General features: G+C 34.0%; 1 pseudogene across 1 annotated transcript; it reads left to right on the forward strand.

The window, feature by feature from the left end:
* Window positions 1-443: 443 nt before the first annotated feature.
* Window positions 444-1,119, forward strand: LOC308526421 (26S proteasome non-ATPase regulatory subunit 8-like; annotated as a pseudogene). The gene has a single exon. The product of its transcript is annotated as a 26S proteasome non-ATPase regulatory subunit 8-like (transcript).
* Window positions 1,120-17,286: the final 16,167 nt, after the last annotated feature.

Here is a 17,286-nt window from a genome sequence, read left to right on the forward strand (position 1 = left end):
CTGCTAAGCACCAGACATTGAGATAAATCTTGGGAAACAAATAAATAAGAGATCACAATTGAGAGTTTTTTTGTTTTTTTGTTTTTTCAGAAATGAACACAAGACTACAACAGAGTGTGATAAATACAACAGAGTTAAGGATAAGATCCTGAGAGAGCAGAGTGGAAGGGAGTCATCTCTTTCTTGGTAAGTCTAAGATGGCTCCACAACTGAGGAAATAAATGGGCTGTTTCAAGGAATTTATATTTGTGTTGTCTATAGAGAAAAAAATATACAGAGTTAGAAGTTCCATGTAATATTTTTATGATATATGTGATAGAATTTGGCAGGAATGAGACAAAATCTTGGGATTAAAAATCCTTAAACATGATCATGAAGATGGTAGCTGCAGCTTGAAACTGCCCGATGGGCTCCTCTAAGTCTAATCTTCCTTGGCCGTGGCCATGGTCTGCATGTACGAGGAGCTCAAGGGAGAGTGGAACCAAAAAGCCCCAGTCTCAGCAAGTGCGGGGAAGATCTGGGAGGTCTCAAGCCAGTACTGCTGGAGCTCAATTTCCTGCCAACCACAGGACCAAACTGACCAAACAGCACTCATTCTGGCCTGGAACAGATCCCTGAGTCAGAGTGAATACACCAGCTCTTGGCCATAACCTTCTCTTCCTGCTGCCTCAGAACCGGGTGGCTGAGCTCCACATGAAATGGGAGTGGCTGCCTGCCAAGGACATCCAGACCCATGTATACATCAAGCATCCTGGGCTACTTGAGCAATACCTCATGGAGGGCAGCAACAACAAGGTGTTCCTGGCCAAAGGCAACCTCCCTACCGAGAGGTAGACCTTCTTCATGGACATCCTGCTTGACACTGTCAGAGAAGAGATTGCTGGATGCATGGAGAAGGCCTATGAGAAAATCCTCTTTTTTGAGGCCACCTGGATTCTCTTCTTCAACACACCCCAAAGACGACAGACTACACCAGGAAGCCAGTGTGGGTCCTGGGTCTCATCAGCTACTACAGCTTTGCCAGTCAGCAGCAGAATCCAGAAGATAACACCATCCCCTCCACAGAGCTGGCCAAACAGGTTGTCAAATAATGCCCGGCAGCTGGAAATGATCCTCTGAGCCCAGCAGGCACTGGGTAAGACAGTGCTTACACTATTGGAAGCAGTTGTAGTGCAGGGCTTCCTCCAATAAAGCTGAATGGACATTAAAAGAAAAATCCTTAGAAACTTTTTTTGACTAGGAAAAATGACATCCTGACATCTGATAAAAGAGAAAATATTAAAATGTATAACATGAATATACAACTCAACAGAAGAAGAATAAATTCAGTAAATAAGCACTTCATGGAAACTCAAAACACTAATAAATATGTTGAAAGGGGCTAAATCTTAAACTGGATTACTAAGCAAATAAAAATTCTGTGTGATCATTCAAATATAGAGTGTTTCAAATATATATACACACATTTTGAATAATTATAAAGGCAGTGTTTATTAAAATACATTTCATTTTCCAAATTGAGCTATCAGTTGTTAAAGTGCATTTACAGTTTTTGGGACCCCTGTATATATCAAAATTAAATTTTTCAAGGTTCTTGCTTAAATATTATCTGCTCAGAGAGGTCCTCTTCAATAATTTGTTCTCATTCTATTGTATTTGTTTATTGTCTTTTTCTTCCCTGAAGTTATAAAAGAACTTTAATATTTTGATTACCACTACACCATAATCTTAAAAATGGTGTCTAACAATATATAAGTGCTCCAAAAATGATTGTCAGATGGATAAAAACATACAGAAATGATGGAATAACACTTATTATTCATAAAATTGACAATGAGTAAAAATAATAGTCATGCCAACTATTAAAATGAAGTAAGTACTCACACAATTAATGAGAGCTTAATTTAAAATATCTGTTTTAGAATTGAATTTTACTATATCTGTCAAAATTATAATCTAAAAACCTCTTAAGAATATTTCTTCAAGTATATTTGTATGAATATGAAAAATATGTAAAAATCCTACAAATGTACTATTATGATAGTATGAAAATAAAAATAAAATATCTATAAGTAGAGAAAGAGAAGCAGAGTACATCTTAAAATATATTGAGAAGTCATTAAAAATAACAAGATAGGAATAAATAAGGCTAATAGATAGTAATTTTAATAAAATTTAAATTGGAAAATAGCTTACCTTGTGTATTATCATTGAAAATGTAATTTAATTATACAACTTTCAGAGCATAAAATGGTAATGCTTTATAACTAAAACAGCTTCATTTTGGGTAAATAATGTGTCTACAAATATTATATCTAGGCTAAACCACAAAATTATGGTATAAAAACCCTGTCTGGGATTTTAGCAGTCCAAACTTCTCCATGCCTCACTTATTACTAATATTCTTGAATTTATTTAGAAGCTTTATACTGGATATGATTTCTGATTCTATTCATTTATTGTTTAGTTTTTTAGTATATCTTTTAATTGATTTCAGAGAGGAAGTGAGAGGGAGAGAAAGATAGACACATCAGTGATGAGAGAATCATTGATTGGCTGCCTCCTACATGCCCCCTACTGGGGATCAAGCCCGGAGCCCACGCGTGTGGCCTTGACCAGAATCAAACCTGGAAACCTTCAGTCCACTGGCTGATTCTCTATCCACTGAGCCAAACAAGCCAGGGCTGATTCTAGTCATTTTGACTTGACAATCTATTCTGTAATCGCATATGCATATTCATGTACAGTCACTTATGCAAGTGTATATTGTGTGTATGAGTGTATATGTGTGTGTTTAGAATATCCTCAGAAAGATTCATAGAAGACTCCTAAAAGTGATTATCTCCAGGGAGTTTGACTAGAAATGCAAATTGTGAAGACTTTTTCTTTTGTCTTTTTTTATGTATTTAAATGGGCTTGAATTGAACTTTCAGCAATAATAACAATAACAGCAATTAAAAATATGTTCTGAATCAAGTGTATAAACAGCAAAGAATAATTTCAGAGAACATAATTAAATTTGCATTTTAGAATAAAGGAATATGAAATAGAGAGGTGAGAGGGTGACAATAATAGCACATTTACTAAACTAGTTCATAATCCAGGGGTAATATGAGATGGAAATCAAGCAGTGGTAAGATATAGGAGAAACTGATTTATTGACTTAGAAATGAAAAGTGTCAACTGACTGGAGACAGAGAATGAAAATGAAGAAATTGCTAAAAACAACCTTTTAGATTGAGATACAAGGAGAATTATTTATTCAGCAAAATGCAGGATTTAGGACAGTCTAATCAGTTGCCTGAAGAAGAGACAAACTTCCCAGAAGTAAAATTAGAACAGAAAAGCATCTGTTCTAATGGAACCACTGGGCAAAAAATAGAGAGTTAAAATGATTGTATTCAGAAGTGTGAAGAGCAGAATTAATTATGTAAATTTTAGGTTCAATTAGAGCAAGAGGAATTGAACTGATAATGCTAGGTTAAGTAAAGCTTATCCTTAAATAGCCTCCTTTCAGAGCAAAACTTTTGAATTTTCTTTATTACTAATTGTGCTACACTGCTAATAATATTAGTATAGTCTTTTTACAATTAGTAATTTCACACTTTCTATCATTTGTTATATACACAATTTATATTATTTTTATTAACATGGTCATATATAGATGGAAATTTGAGGCTCCAAGATAATATTATATAGCCTGTGTAACAAAAATCAATGAGTGGTTGAGCTGAAATTTAAATTTATGCAGTTAAAATCATCATTCCTCTCTCTCTCTCTCTCTCTCTCTCTCTCTCTCTCTCTCTCTCTCTCTCTCTCTCCAGAGAGAAAGGGAGAGGGAGGGAGAGGGAGAGAGATAGAAACATCAATGATGAGAGAGAATCATTGAGAAGCTGCCTCCTGCACACCCCACACTGGGGACCGAGCCCACAACCTGGGCATGTGCCCTTGACCAGAATCAAACCTGGGACACTTCAGTCTGCAAGCCGATTCTCTATCCACTGAGCCAAACCAGCTAGGGCCATTCCACACTCTTAACAATTATGCTCATGATTGCTTTGGAATTCAGAGTCACTTTGTATTCTTCAGATGATATTCTAATATTTCTATCAGTTTTCTGTAAGGATAAGCTATTCATGAATAGGTGGTGTTTATGTGTGTTTAGAATATCCTTAGAAAGATTCATAGAAGGTACTGGGTTGAGAATAAGGTATTTTTCAGGATCTCATTCAGATCTAAACTCAAAATACTAAAGTATGAAGAGGATTGTGTTATTGTTGTCTCCAAATTTCATTCTCAATTCCTTTCATTTGTGGTTTAGATGCCTTGAATGACTATGTGACAAGTTAGAAAATCATTCAACAGGGAGAAAGGTTCTTTTGCGTGTCCTGAGACCCAATTTCCAATGGGGGGAGGAGGTTCTTTATACCTCCAACAAGAAATTCTCAGAATACCATTTGGGTGTCCAAGAATTCTGCTGAATTCAGACACTATCTACCCAGAGATAGAATCAGGTTCCACAGGTAAAGGACTTAGTCCCACAAGACAGCCCTGCACTTCAGACTCCAGCAGCAAACCCCGGTTCCTGTGCTTCTGACCAACTGGTTACAAATTAGAGGCTCCAAAAACAAGCTCTAACTCAGGATGCCAATTGCAAGTCTAAGTTGTTACCTGTACTTCTTAATGCCTGGCTATAAATTAATCAAACCCACAACCCCCTGCATGGGTTTGCTTAACTCTCACAGAGCTCAAAAAATCCATTTACTCACTAGATTACCTATTTATTTCAAAGGATATTAAAGGACACAAATCAACAGCCAGATGAAGAGGAACATAAAGTGAGGTTAGGATGAGGATCCAAACACAGGAACTTCTGTCCTTTTGGATCTTGGGACCAACACAGTGGCATGTGGAAGTATTCTGGATCCTCAACATGGAAACTCTTTGAAAAAGGCCTACGAGCCATCCCCTGGGGTTTTTATGGAGGCTCCATTATGCTTCGCTTCTCCCTAGAAATAACGGGGTGGGACTGACAGTTCAGGCCCTCTAACCACATGGTTGGCTCCTACTTACAACAGGCCCTCACCTTTGTGTGGAGTCCACAGTCACCTCATTAATATAACAAGAAATCATTGTGTGTGTTTTTTAGTTGTTTTTTTATTTGTTTGTTTTTTTTTAAATATATTTTTTATTAATTTCAGAGAGGAAGGGAGAAGGAGAAAGAGATAGAAACATCAATGATGAGAGAGAATCATTGATCGGCTTCCTCCCGCATGCCCGTAACTGGGGATCAAGCCCACAACCTGGGCATATGCTTTTGACCTGAATCAAACCCAGGACCCTTCAGTCCGCAGGCCAACGCTCTATCCACTGAGCCAAACTGGCCAGGGCAAACCATTGTTGCTTTTATCGCTTAAAGAATTCTGAAGGATTTGGAAGCTGTGAGCTAGGAACTGTGGATGAAGACCAAATATATCAAAGAAATATATTTTGGTCATCTGAATTTGGTCACCATTAAAGTGACCAAAATATATTTCTTATAAATCACAATATCACAGAGGTAAAATAGGAGATGATACTAATAGAATTCATTTGAAACACGCAATTTGCAGTAATCGGGACATCCTCTAGGTTGTTCTTGCTAATGAGAGGAATAGGGGACTGCATCATAAATGTTGCAATATACCTGTTTCTAAGCTAGTTGCCTTCCTTTGATGTCATTTTTCCAAAGTCACTTCACATTTTCTACTGGCACTCATGGCTTTATTTTGTTTAGTTTCATTATCATTTGCCTAGCATTGCCATAAAATTATATTTATTGATAATAAGTAATCTGTGGGTATGAATGAAGTAAAAGTGAAGTTTTTATAAGTGTTTTATATATTACTTTACCATTTGAGAAAGATATGCATATTGCACTGGGACACCTTTGAATTTAGTTAAGGTACTAGATCTCTGAAACTAGTAGTTACCTGGCCCTTTACTAACAATAAAATAAATTAATTTCCCATTTAAGGTATAGCATGGGAAAGTGCTTTTATGTTCAGAGTGTGTTTTGTTCTATGTGATAACATTTTAGTTATATGATAGATTTCCAGTAAGGGCAGGCCCTCTTTTTTGAGATTAAGAGTTTCAGTTTAACAAAGATGAAGTAAATCTACAAAACCACTCATGGTAGGTCTTAAAAAACATTGGCAAATACTTTTGTTGTTGTTTTTTTTTTAATCTTTATTGTTGAGATTATTACAGATGTCCCTCTTATTTCTTCCCATAGCTCCCCTCCACTTGGTTCCCACCCCAACCCAGGCCCTTGCACCCTATTGTCTGTATACACAGGTAATGCATACAAGCATATAAGATCTTTGTTTAATCTCTTCCCGCACTGCCCCACACCCCCTTCCCTCTGAGAATTGTCAGTCTGTTCCATTTCTATGCCCCTGATTCTATTCCATTCACCAGTTTATTCTGTTCATCAGATTTTTTTATTCATTTGATTTTTAGATTAACTTGTTAATAGATATGTATCTGTTGTCACTTTGTTGTTCATAATTTTTTACCTTTACCTTTTTCTTCTTCCTCCTCTTCTTAAAGAATACCCTTCAGCATTTCATATAATACTGGTTTGGTGGTGATGAACTCCTTTAGCTTTTTCTTGTCTGTGAAGCTCTTTATCTGACCTTCAATTCTAAATGATAGCTTTGCTGGGTAGAGTATAGAGTAATCTTGGTTGTAGGTTCTTGCTATTCATCACTTTCAATATTTCTTGCCACTCCCTTCTGGCCTGCATAGTTTCTGTTGAGAAATCAGCTGACAGTCATATGGGTACTCCCTTGTAGGTAACTAACTGTTTTTCTCTTGCTGATTTTAAGATTCTCTCTTTGTCTTTTGTCCTTGGCATTTTAATTATGATGTGTCTTGGTGTGGTCCTCTTTGGATTCCTCTTGTTTGGGGATCTCTGTGCTTCTTGGACTTGTAAGTCTATTTCTTTCACCAGGTGGGGGAAGTTTTCTATCATTATTTCTTCAAATAGGTTTTCAATGTCTTGATCTCTCTCTTCTTCTGGCACCCCCATAATTCGGATGTTGGTATGCTTGAAGTTGATCCAGAGGCTCCTTACACTATCTTCATATTTTTGGATTCTTTTTTTCTTTTTGCTCTTCTAGTTGGGTGTTTTTTGCTTCCTTTTAATTCAAATCTTTGACTTGATGTTTGGGATCCTCTACTCTACTATTGAATCTCAGTATATTATTCTTTATTTCAATCAGTGTATGCTTAATTTCTGACTAGTCCTTTTCCATTTTTTTAGTATTATCACTTAGATTCTTGAAGGTCTCACTAAGTTCCTTGGAGGTTTCTAGAAGATTCTTGAGTAACCTTATAACTGTGGTTTTGAACTCTATATCTAATAGTTTGCTTTCTTCCATTTCTTTCATTTGTGACATGTCTCCATATTTTGGCTGCTTCCCTGTGTTTGTTTCTATGTATTGGGTAGCTGCTAAGTCTCCTTGAGTTGATAGAGTGGTCTTGTGTAGTAGGTGTCCTATAGGGCCCAGTGGCTCAGCCTCCCTAATCACCTGACTGGCAATGGCTGTAGCAGGTGGGTGATGGGGCTGGTGCCTTCCCCTGATTAGCCCGGTCACTTCCCACAAAGGGAGTTCAGACTGCGGCTTAAGCCCGCTCCCCAAAGGGAGCAGGGAGCGGTCCTAAGCTGTCAGTCACTAGGACATCCCCTGAGGGTTCCCAGTATGTGAGAGGGGGCAGCCTGGGCTGAGGGACACTCACCCCCCAGTGCACGAATTTCGTGCACCAGGCCCCTAGTTTTTAATAATATGCTGAATATTACTAGTGTTGATAGAATAAAACAAAAGCTCTTTTTTGGATTAAACTATTTTTTCTCATGAACCAACCCAATTCTATGAATATAAATATGTTAAATAAAATACTTTTATTTATTCAGGTTAAAATTATAATTTGACCCTCAGTTGAGTCAAAATGCAGAAGAGGCACATGGCATTATCTCAGAATAAAAGGTTAAGTTTTATTTAGAAAAGCCCCAATTAATGCACATGTGACAGTGTCATAACTGATAGAAAATTGCCCTATTAGAATGATTTATGTTAATTATGTCAATTCAATTTGCTTTTAAATAAGGATTTTAAGGGTTGGCATTCAGTGTCTTTTCTAATTTTAGAGACATTTGAAGTAAAAAAATTAATGTAGTAAGTAAAAATTTTAAGTATCTTACATATGGCTTATTTTGTGCTTCAGTATTCTCAGTATATACGAATTTGGGAGTAGCAAATGTTTGAAATTTGAATCTTTTTGGATTTTAGGAAAGCTATGTCAAAAATAAGATAGCAATTACTTCAGTCAAAATGAGCTATGAGTCAAATGACCTTATGCAGGGGAATTTTCTGTCTTTTGTGCCTGATTTTGAAGGATGGAAATCTCAACTGATGGAAGAAAAAAAAGCAGAGATTGGCATATTGCTTACCATACAGTGCTATAACACACACACATACACACACTATGTTAAATATAACATAATGTGTTATTTATTCAAAAACATATATAATAAACAAACCCATGTTCTATTGGTCTGATTGCCACAACTTTATAAATCATTAAAAGATCTATGAAATTTAGATATTTTGATGTTAAGGTTGATACAAAAACAATTTTTATTACCATGAGTGATTTAGAGCATTAGAGACACCTTTTGCAATGTTTGGGTACAGTTTTTGAAAAAATGAGAATCCTAAATCTAAGGTTTGAAATTAAATTATTGTTAAAATAATAATTTTGGTTATATTGATGGGAATTAAAATATCAGTTATATTAACTAAAATAAGCAAAGAATACAATGGTTTACTTATTATCTTTCACTTATGAAAATATATACCATTACTTTTTATTAGACAAGATCATTTTGCTTCTATAAAAGGTGAAAAAGATAAAAACAAGCAAGCAAGTAGGAAAACAAAATGATTTTAATTTCATTTTTCAAGATTCCATATACTCTTTTTTTTTCATCTTCCCACTAAACAACAAATTGCAGGTCCTAAAATAATACAATACTTTAATAAGATGTATCTTTGTTTCTGATATTTTTCTACTTAATCCAGCCTCAATATGGCTTTCAAAATAGTCTTCCTGAAATGTTATTTGTTATATATTAGTTTTATGGTTAAAATAATTCAATAAATATTAGTGTTGATCGAATAAAACCAAAGCTCTTTTTTGGATTAAACTACTTTTCTCATGAACCATTCAACTTCTGCTAACTTAAATATTTTCATCTCTGGCTCACTAATCCACCTCAACTGATACACTCCCTAATACTTGAACTTGTTACCCACTCTGTTAGACTGTCTTTCATATTTTGAGATTCTACTTATTTTCAAAGTCTTGTTTTTCAAACAATTTTAGTAAATCTGCTCCAAATGATCTGTTTCTCTTGCGGTAACATAGAAGATATTTTTCTAGTATAGAATTTTACATTTTTAAAAGTCAGCTATATCTCCTCCTTGTTTGAGCAAAAACTGTGGCTTCTTTTATTATTGTGTTTCTGTGAACTGGCATAATGACTGGTTTAAATAGGTATTTAACAAATCTTTAATTAACTAATCTTTAATGATCACATAGTTAAATTCATAAAATCTCGTTCATATAATTTCTCTGAAAACTCATAAAACTTGAAAAAGTAGTTTGCTTAATTATTCAAATTATGATAATAAATGACTGTTTTTGTTTTTGTTTTTGTTTTTGTTTTGTGTGTGTGTGTGTATGTGTGTGTTTTGCTAAGCCTTCTTATGAGTCCTCAGGAAAATAGCAAAAGTAAAAACATTTATATCCTTTTGTTATACAGCTTTTTATATTTATAACTACTTTATATTTGGAAACACGTATACATATATTTATTTTGCTCATTTATAAAACTAGAAACACAGGAACATGGTAAGACAATTTAAATAAGTACAAAAGCAATATGAAGTGAACTGGCACTTTTTACTTCTTCAAACTTTATTTTATTTTATTTTATTTTTTTAAAATATATTTTATTGATTTTTTACAGAGAGGAAGGGAGAAGGACAGAGAGTTAGAAACATCGATGAGAGAGAAACATCGATCAGCTGCCTCCTGCACACCTCCTACTGGAGATGTGCCTGCAACCAAGGTACATGCCCTTGACCCGAATCAAACCCAGGACCCTTCAGTCCGCAAGCCGATGCTCTATCCACTGAGCCAAACTAGTCAGGGCTCTTCAAACTTTAATCAGACTACCTGACAGTGACAAAGGGAGAAAATATATATTGCCATTTTTATTTATAGTTATTCATATGGTAACATATGATAAATAACTATTTCTTTATTACTTTAAAACTGATATACATTTTTATAAAATGTAAATTACTTTAATTAAATTTAAATTTAATTAACATTTTGCTTTATATATCATTTTAATTAGATTGTATTGCCTTTGTTCCTTCATTAAAGATCAGTTGACTCTATTTGTGTAATCTATTTTTAGGCTCTTTATCTGGTTACATTGATTTGTTTGTCTACTCTTTTGCCAATTACACACCGTTGGCATTATTGCAACCTTATAGTACATCTTGAAACTGGGTAACATTAATCCTCCAATTTTGTTCTTCTGCTTCAATAGTGTGCTGCTTAGTTTAGATCTTTTGCTTCTCATGTAAACTTTCGAATCAGTTGGTCAATAGCCACAAAAATAAATTGCTGGAATCTGGACTTGGATTGTGTGAATCTATACATCTAGTTGGAAAGGACTGGTAACGTGACAAAATTGAGTTATCCTATCCATGACCATGGAATATCTCTCTACTTATTCAGTTATTCTTGGCTTTCTTTCATGAGAGCTTTGTAGTTTTCCTCACATATATCTTGTACATATTTTGATAGATTTATACCTAAGTAAGTATTACATTTTTTTCTGAGTGCTAATATATATGATGTTATGTTTTAAGATTTAAATTCTAATTGTTTGTTGTTTATCATATATAAAGAATAATAAAATAGCTAACATGCATTATTTTAATGAGCCAGTTTTGAACTCTTTATGTGTGCCATATCAATTTATGCTCCCTGAAGCTTGAGGAGCTATGCTCCATCACTTTTCTATTTTGCAGATGAAGAAATTATAACGTGAAAAACCCAAAATGACTTGCCCTAATTAACTCTGTTAGTAAGTTACAGAGACAGGTTTTGAACCAAAGAGACTTGGCTCCTAACCGTTATGTTTTAACATGGTCACAGGCCTCTATAGGCCTCATAAGTGCAATTATAAGACTATTCAACTGCATAGTGTGTTAGAATTGTTCTGCTGGTGAGGGAAGAATATGAAAGTGGAGACAATCAAACCCAGGAATCACAGATGATAGGAAATATTCTAGGAAATGTTATTTGTGAAGTTTTGCATTTAAATCAAGGTTAAGTTTTTACTTAAATGTATTTCAAAGGAGTTCAAGCCTTATAAAGTAACTTGTGCTGCATAAATTAGAATAAAGACAGCAAAACTAATCATAACTCTTTCTGTTTTATCATACTTCAGACCCCTTTAATATTTGAGTTGATTTCCTGTTATTTATATAGAAATGGTGTTTCTGAATAAATACATAAGTATATCAGTTTATTTCAAAACATAATAGAAATGGGAAAATATTTTGCGTCTTGTTAGATTGAAAATTTTGAAGTGGCCACTTCCTTGGAAGCTAGAAATATTGAATTGGCATTGGAGATGTAGTCATGAGATCTTTGTGTAATTTACAGTGTCAATTGGATAAAAAAATAAGCAGAATCATTTCTGCTTTGATGACTTTTAACTCCAGTTAACTTAATAAATCTTTGTTTCTTGACAAATACATTTTTAAAAGATAGAATTAGTGGAGTTGGCTAATTACCAGGTAACTATAAGTTTTATATACTATATTTATTCATAGATATCAACTTACTTAGTAAATTATCAGAAAAAAGTCATGCTTTTTCCCAAGTAGAAATAAATGATATTTTGATGTTCAGTGGGACATAATGCATGGAATAGTGAAATTACCTTAGTGGTGTGCTAGGAAACCAATCAATGAGAATTTATTATATATACACAACACACGCACTACAATAAAGAGACAATATAGATATGATATAGAACATTATAAATGTAAAAGTAGACAACATATGGATGACATGGAAGTCTGTAAAAAGATGTTCAACATCACGAGCCATTAGGTAAATGTAAATAATGACCAGAGTAGATATCCCTACACATATATTAATGTATCGCAAATTAAAACAGTGACAATACCAAATGCTAGCAAGGATGTGGAGAAATGAGATTTGTTGCTATTTGAATGTCAAATGGTAAAGCCACTAGGAAATTTTGTCAAGAAAGAAAAACCCTAAATGTATGGTTACCATATCTCCTAATATTTGGAAACCTGGGCATTTATCTAGGGAAATAAAAAATGATGTCCAAACACAACTTGTACATAAATGTCCATAGCAACTTTATTCATGATAATCCAAAACTGAAAACATCTAAAACGTCCCTAGTAGATTCATGGTTAAACAAACTGAGTCATATTCTCAGCAATAAAATAGAGCAAACTGTTGGTGAACCACAACCACTTGGATGAACCTCGAGGGTGTTGCACTGAGTGAAGGAATCCAATCTCAACGCTCACATACTATATGATTCCGTTCATATAGCATTATATAAGACATAGACTATATCTATGGAAAACAGATCCATGGCTGTCAGGATTAGGGATGATAGTGGGGAACAAACGGGTGTGACTTCAAATAAATAGAATGAAGAAGATCTTTGTGCTAATAAAACAGTTCCAAGTCTTAATTGTGAAGATGCTTACACAAATCCACACATGTGAAAAGATGATTTAGAACTTTATACACATTGTATCCATGTACTATCTTGGGGTTTGACATTGCATATAATATGTAAGAAGTAAACATTGGGGAAAACTGGGTTAAAAGGTACTTGAAATATCTCTGTACTTTCTTTTCAATTCCTTGTTACTCTGTAATTACTTTTTAAAACCTTAGTCTGACCCAGCCAGTATGGTTCAGTAGTTGAGCATTGACTTATGAGCCAGGAGGTCACAGTTCAATTACTGGTCAGAGCACATGCCTGGGTTGTGGCTTGATTCTCAGTAGGGGACATGCAGGAGGCAACCTAACAATGATTTTCATCATTGATGTTTCTATCTCTCCCTCTCCCTTCCTCTCTGACATAAATAAAAAAATATATTAAAAAATCTTAGTCTGAAGTATGTGATACTTGTAATAATTATTAGAATAAAAAAGTGACAATGGTCAACGAACTAAATATAATGTTTTTGAGGAATGGTAGACAAAACTAGTGACAGAAGGATAAAGCATGCTGGCTCTCTTAAAATATTTGATAGATTGTTATGAGAATAAACTGTTAATCTTGACCTTCAAATAAAATAAATAGGATGAAGAATAATAATAAGGCAGAATCCAAGTTTACATAAATTGACTAGAGGGCTTTGAACTCTCACCTAATTGTGAGAGTTGATTCTATGGTGCTAAGTTCCCTCACACGTGTCCAAATGATAATTGAGTGAGTGACACAAGAACTATTCAAATATGGCCAAACATCTAACTCCAGAAGCAGGTAAGAGCACAAAAATGAAATATTTTATAATGAATAAAAAACAAAGTAGGGATATTCCTAAGTGAAGAATGAATAGCAATTCATACAGTTTGCCTTTAAGCGACTTTCTCTTTTCTGTTATTCACATTACTTAGTGTCATCCAGTGGCAGTCACACTCCTGCTCCACTTAGCACTGTCAGAATTTACTCCCAGTAGAAAGTCTGAAATTATTTTGCACCAAAATATAAATGAAAAAGAGCTAAAGACTATCCATTCCATGTAGAACATGTAATTACCTTTTACTGTTGTTTCAACTGTTACTCTTTTCATACACTTGTTTAGATATTTACTAGTAATAGGAAACTAAACTGTCTAAACCCTTAGAAAACTAAATAATTTAATTTCTAGATAAACTAAGATGATTTCAATGCAATAATTTTTTAGATTATTTAAGTTATATTTTTATATCCTGTAAATGCTTTATTTTCTCCTTCATGTTTCCCAATTTATTAAAAATATAAGGCCGAAACCGGTTTGGCTCAGTGGATAGAGCATCGGCCTGCGTACTGAAGGGTCCCAGGTTCGATTCCGGTCAAGGGCATGTGCCAGGGTTGCGGGCACATCCCCAGTAGGAGATGCACAGGAGGCAGCTGATCGATGTTTCTCTCTCATCGTTGTTTCTAACTCTCTATCTCTCTCCCTTTCTCTCTGTAAAAAATCAATAAAAATATATTTAAAATATATATATATATATATATATATATATATATATATATGATATATTATTTCAATGGAGAAACAGATATCAGCTAGAGTCATAATCATTTACTTAGCTTTGGATGTCAAATTATATATATATTCTATTTCTAAAGGGGCCAATAATCTTGAAAACAAGTCTTTATCCTCATAAGACAAGCAAAAAAAAATATTGATCAAACAAAGCTAAGCCTTGAAGCCAAATTGCAAGTGCAATAAGGGATAGCAATCCCTTAGGAGATAATTACTAGTATCCTTCCTATAAGAAGAAAATCAGGAGAGGATATTATTTGGGTTAAAGTTTGGAGTGGGCAGAGTTCATAAAATATTAATTCTGGATTTTAGCCCAGGGAGGCAGATGTCTTGAGGTTAGATAAGTGATCAAGCAGTTCATCTTGATATGTAAGATGTTCAGATACTTCATAGTCTTATTTTTAAGGAACAAGTAATGAAAATGTAACTGTAGCAAACATATTTTATCTTTTTCTTGTCCCCAGTATTGTTTAATATAGGGACAGGAAAGGATGCCTAGTTCCAGAATTCTTTAACACAGAGACGGGAAAATATGTCAGTTTCAGTTCTCACAAGACTTTACTGAAGGAGGAAATAATTACATGAATACTTTATTTTCCCTTTTATATGTCAAATGCCAGACCACAGGACCCTATCATGGTGGTTACTATAGTTCAGAGGTAGAAAACTTAAGATAATTTTTTGAAGTCCAGATTAATTTTGGATAGATTAAGAGAAAATCATGTAGAGGAGCAAACAGACAATATGGTCTATTTTATTTGGTTATTTATGGGTTTTGCTTCCTCATTTTCCTTGAATAAGCAAAAATATGAGTCAATTATGATAGTTAGGTAAAATCTTGAGAGCTGAAACAAGTGCCCTTTAGCTGTCTAGGAAGAGAAATTAAAGGTCACTCCCACATTGTCACTTTTCTTTCATTATTTTTATTAGTAAAAAGTCACAGAGTCTAGCCCATACCCAAGGGGGAAGAAATTTAGCCTCTTCTCCTGAAAGATGGCACATGAAAAAAAAAAATTAGACATGTTTTAAAATCCTCACAGAGATTGTGTTTTAGGAGTGCTGACTGAGAATGTTGAAATCTGGCATATATATATATATATACTTTAATTTTATATCTTATTGTCAGTGGGCATGCAATCAATCTGTACATAATGCCTATATTGTTATAAAAACAGAAAGTTAATTTCAAAGGCAATGAAACTCTCTTAATGTGTATATTTTATTGCAATGTTTTCATTAATTTCCACCTTAGTATTTGTGAAGTATTTAAAAATATAAAAACTAGACCTAAATTTCTGGGAAGACAATGGGTTCAATGCATACAAAACCTCTGAGTCCACCGGAAACTACGTTATCACGTTATAAAAATTTATTTTTGAAGTTAATATAAATTCACTAAGTGAAAGTGAAGAGGAGAGGAGACAAGAGAAACATTTAGGAAGTGGAGGGAAAAGATTAACATTAACAGACCTAACACAAAGATCTAGATAGCAAATTCCACATCAAAAATGCTCAAAATCATTAGTCATTGAAGAAATGCAAATTGAAACCAGAGGTAGATGCCCTTAAACATCAATAGGGATTGCTAAAATTAAATGTTTGATAACACTAAGTGTTGGATAGAATATAAAATAAATAGGACTTTCCTACATTTCTTGTGGAAATGATAAGAAACAGTGATGATTTTTTACAAAAGCTAAACAAATATTCATATGACATATGCCAGTCTAACTGCTCTGTATTAGACTCATAGCACGGCTATAACCAATTACTGTACATGAGGTGGCTTAAAATAGCAGAAATGTATTGTTAGTTCTCAAGGCTAGAAGTCCTCTGTGGGCTCTAAGAAGGAATCCTTGTTTGTCTCTTCCTAGCTTCTTGTGGGGACCAACAGTCTTTGGTATTAGTGGTTTGTAGCTTCATCCAAATTTTGCCTCTGCCTTCCCCTAGTTGTCTCTTTCTCCAGGTATAGTGTAGCAGTTGGCAATGTTCCAGGTAATGCATCCTCCATCAGCCTAGGTATATTAGTGACTGATAGTCAGCACACCTGACCTAATTTGCAATGGAAGTGTAGAGTCAACAAGAAATAAACTCTCAATTCTCAATTTTCCCCCATCCCTTATGATAGTTTTACTCTTTGTATCAGCACATTAATTGATCTAGCCTTGATAGAAATGTTAAACAGTTGGTAGCTTCACAAGTTTTGTAGAAAAGGGTTGACATTAATATCTATATCTATATCTATATCTATATCTATATCTATATCTATATCTATATCTATACCTATATCTATATCTATATCTATATCTATATCTATATCTATATCTATATCTATATCTATCTATATCTTATCTATATCTATATCTATATCTATAATCTATCTATATCTATATAATCTATATCTATATATCTATACCTATCTGTCTATCTATCTCTATCTCTATCTCTATCTCTATCTCTATCTCTATCATCTATGTATATCATATATATATCAGAATTTAACATTTAATAGCACTGTTCAGAAAAGTGTTGCTCAAAGAAAATGCAAACCTCAGCGATATGTAGATTAACAGAAGAGTAGAACAATACCTAAAACATTGCCTTTGTTGATAATAGAGATTACAATAACTCTCATTTTCTTTACATTTTTGCTAAGATCTATTATTCTGTCATATAAAATTGTCTAATCACTCCCATTTTAACTCAAGAAAAGAAAAAAAAAATTAACAGAATATATATAGTTGCTTTTAAGAAACTGAAAAATGTATACAAGGCAATTCTATTTTTTTAATCTTTATTGTTGAAAATATTGAAGATACCCCCTTTCTATCCCCTTGGGCCC

The sequence above is a fragment of the Myotis nattereri genome (genome assembly GCF_964212035.1).
Source record: "Myotis nattereri genome assembly, chromosome: 10".
Lineage (NCBI taxonomy): Eukaryota > Metazoa > Chordata > Mammalia > Chiroptera > Vespertilionidae > Myotis > Myotis nattereri.